This window comes from Lampetra planeri, unplaced genomic scaffold (assembly GCF_965212315.1).
Source record: "Lampetra planeri unplaced genomic scaffold, kcLamPlan1.2.h2 scaffold_283, whole genome shotgun sequence".
NCBI classification, from domain to species: Eukaryota; Metazoa; Chordata; class Hyperoartia; order Petromyzontiformes; family Petromyzontidae; genus Lampetra; species Lampetra planeri.
The window spans coordinates 18,086-22,263 of record NW_027615110.1 but is presented as its reverse complement, the minus strand read 5'-3'; the positions used below and the strand labels follow the sequence as shown (position 1 = coordinate 22,263).

General features: G+C 45.6%; 1 long non-coding RNA gene across 1 annotated transcript; it reads left to right on the top strand.

The window, feature by feature from the left end:
- Positions 1-391: 391 nt before the first annotated feature.
- LOC144740753 (uncharacterized) lies at positions 392-3,578 on the top strand. The gene is made up of 2 exons (XR_013589759.1): positions 392-2,725; positions 2,879-3,578. It is a non-coding gene; the product is annotated as an uncharacterized LOC144740753 (long non-coding RNA).
- The last annotated feature ends 600 nt before the right edge of the window (positions 3,579-4,178 follow it).

Here is a 4,178-nt window from a genome sequence, read left to right as displayed (position 1 = left end):
ACATCTCTCTCTGGCTACACCGTATGCATACTCGGCTCGTGTAGACCTTTCTCTCTCTCTGGCTACACACTATACATCGCTCAGCTCGTGTAGACCGTTCTCTCTCTCTGGCTACACACTTATACCTTACTCTCCTCTACTCTCCATTACTCTCCTCTCCGGGCTCTATCTCTGCACCTTCGTCTTCATTCTTAGATGGTTCCACTTCTGCCCTCTATTCCTCTGTGCATCATCTTATATATCTCTTCCTCCCGGGAGACGGAGCGGATGCGGACCTCAACGTCGGCACCGCTCCTCAGTTACCCAATCACCACGCGCTATCTCTACGATCCGTTTCCGCCCAGCGCGTGTTTCCACTCCTCGACCAATCACACCGCGCTGCCACCCGATCACTCCCTCTCAGCGCGTCACCGGCACACAGCCAATCAGCAGCACTACCCCCACCCGCGCACTGACGCCTGCTCCTCCCCGTCAGCGCGCGTCACCACACACACACGTACATACGCGCTGGCACATGACGTACACACCCAGCGCGTATCACCACTACACTTACACCACACCTGCATAACTGCATACGATTAATTGCCTTATTCCGATCGATAACCCACCCTCGTCACCGAGGCGGGGTCTGGTTATCATAACGACTTGCATTATCATAATTACACCCACTCGCATAATTACTACGATTACCTCTCGAATTGGCATAACTAAATGTGCATAATTACATAAATTAACATATTTCCGGATAATTACACATTTGGCCAAATTTCATTTGATTATTATTATTTTCACTGAATATTCATAACCCACATATACGACATAATAATTTCACCCACGCACGCATACAACACATCAAAATTTTCAAACCCAAGATATACAACATAATGGGGGCGTCGCCCGGGATTTCTCGCAGACAGTTTGTGCATGAATTCAGGAACGAATCACTGTTGTGTTAATCAAAGTGTTGTGAACTAACGTTGCCTTGTGATTATAAACGGGGGTATACACGCGCTCTGAAGGGAAATACCAGAGTAGCAGATTATAACAAAGACAGCTGGGCTGAAATTATTTGCTCGAGTTGAACTGACGCATCCTGTGATACAATTGTTATAAGTACTCTGAAAAGGAATGTTAAAGTAACTCCTGCCACTTGAGATGATAGGATTAAGAATAATTTTTGAATGGGTGACGGGGTACGGGGAGCTCGTATTAAAACGTACCGACCAATCTGTTACAAAGCAGTACAGTCAGAGAGACATATGGAGAGGGAGCTGTATCGATAACACGAACACACCTCGGGGGAAACTAATTGACTGGATAAAATGTAACAAAGGCGAACACGATGCAAAAGCTGCAGAGAAGGCAGGACAGGACTCATTCCTCCTCACACAGGCATACAGTCAGGGATGGTGGAATAAAGGAAAATTCGGAAAGGAAACAGGAGAGAAATCGTCTCTAATAAACGAGGAAAAATGTCCTCACACCATCGTAAGGGAGGAGAAATCAGGGCTCGCGACACCAGCGAAACTCACAGACGTGGATCCACAGAATAAATATGGAAGTAACATTAAATCACACTCATTCGAGAGAAGGGATGGAGAGATACATATGCAAACAAAAACATGTGAGATTGACAACTTCACAGATAGAGGGAAGCAAAATGTTAAGGTAAAGTCGACGGGACGTGCTCCGCTAAGGGCAGAGGCAAAAACTGAAGGGAAATGGCAACACGAGCGACATGGCATTGGGCGCGCACACAGAAAATGCACACCGCTTAATCACGCCCCACACAGAACAGATAAAAGTGACAGATTGCCTGATGATAACTTGTTTGATGATGACGCTGACGGCGACCAACTTTCGGAATACTTTTTCAACAGTAAAACCCTTAAATTGATGGACAAGGCTCTAGTCAGAATTCCCGATTTTGACCCCCACAATAAGACTATGGATATCCACACACATATCGCGACAGTGGAAGAGGAGGCAATGATTAGAGGGTTGATGAGACGGGATGAAAAAGCGAGTTTGTTGAAACGAAGCTTAAATAAAGATTCTATTACATGGGTAAAGTCACTACCACACAAGGTTAGAAATGATTTTAAACAACTGAGCCTGGCAGTGATTCGGAAGTTTGGAGAATATTCGACACTCACTGAGGGGTTTTATGCTGTAAAATCGATGACCCAGGGCATGGACCAAGATCCACGTGACTACCTCGTACAATTTAAAAGAGCGTATTACGCAGGCGATGTGAATCAATACCACGAAGGAGATAAAATGTTCAAAACTATGTTTTTTGAATCCTTGAGCCCAGAGATTACAGAAAGGGTGAGAATGGTTGTGAATCCAGAAACCGCATCCTTACGCCGCATAGAGAGCAAGGCGTACATGGCATGGTTATACAGAGCTAAGAATCATAATTCGGATCCAGAACACAGGGAGAGGGATAAAGAACCCAGCCTCTCAGAGAGGAATAAAAATCACCGAGCAGTCCCACAATGCAGGACGGAGCAAACACGCACGCACACATGGCAAAATAACCCAGAGAGAGGTTGGCACGAGAATGAGAGCGGCATAAAGCCGGACATTCAGAGGAATCGCAGGAGGGGGAGGTTCAGAACAGAACCATACCAACACCCCATGCCACGACACACACGAGGCCAAAGTTGCACACTAAGATGGCGAGATAACCATCCAGTGGGAAGGTACACAGACCGCGGAGGTATAGATGCGAACATGCAGGAGAATCGTAGGGGGGAGAGGTTCAGAGCAGAACCATATCAACACCCCATCCCACGACACACGCAAGGTTCAAATTACGCACAGAGACGGCGAGATAACCATCCAGCGGGAAGGGGTTACACAGACCGCGGAGGTATGGATGCGAACATTCAGAGTAATCGCAGGATGGGAGGTCAAACACAATCGATCCAATTCCGACCAATTCCTCCACCGGCTATACCAGGAGGGAATAGAGGAATAACACAGGATGCGGTCCAAAGACATGATAAACGACCCACAGTGAGCGCGAGCGAGCGGCCAACACGCGCCCCACCCGCCGAGATATTAAACCCGAAACTCAATGAGAAATACGGGCAGGCTGCAAGTGACTGGGCGGGCAGAAACGTGGACAGTACTCCCGTAAATGACGCGCGGATCGAATGCAAGGACAGGGTTGCATTGAAGCGTGATCGGACAGTACAAAAACCGACAGCAGGGACACGCCCTGAGGAGCGCAGGCATGAGCCTTTGAATGGAAAATATCCAAGGGAAACCAAAATTTATGTGGATCGGAGTGCTAAAATGGAGACGAATGTCCATGACGTATCGGGAATGGTGTTGAAATCCAACACACTCGTAAACACAAAGAGGGCAACATTACGAGGGACAGAATTAAATCGACACACTGACTCGGCAAATGTGCATGTAATCGCAGAGAGAGCGAATGCCAGTGATGACGGAGTAGAGAAGTTGGTTGTGTGCGCGAATTCTGATTATGTGCAGCACAATTTTACACCCCACACTCCCACGACGCGAGAGAGTGAGAGGGGAAATTACAAAAACGAACCGGAAAACCGTGATCGAATGATCAAAGTGATAAGTGGTAAACCAGACACTCGGAACTTGGTAAAAAGATTGCAAGGATGTAACAGGAGGGAATTAACGCAAAAATGCGTTCGAAACCGCTACCTATCGTTTCCCAGGATTTAACAAAACCAAAAAAAATTAATATCCGTCGGAGTTATGAGGGATGAGAACCATGTAACTGGGGATATCGATGTTAAAGTTTATTTCTTTTGCTTATTTCAAATGTAACCTTGTTAAGATTGTGATACATACGCGCTTTGGAAGGAATGCGTTATGGATTAGTACCGATGTTTAACGTTGTGTTTTATTTCTTGTGCTTATTTCAAATGTAACCATGTTACGATTGTGATACATATGCGCGCGTCGTAAGAATAACCGCCGAGAGTGAGGGCGGCTTATAGATTCATAACACAAAAAAGGGGCATTTACTTGGTTTGGAAATTCGCCAGTGGCCAAGTCGACCCCTGATAATTTTCAAACGGGCGGATTGTTGTGTCTTTTTTTTTAATTAAGAACAATTCAAAAAAATATAATTTTTTTAATTTATATATATATATACCTTTTTTTTAAATTAATTAATGAAAACA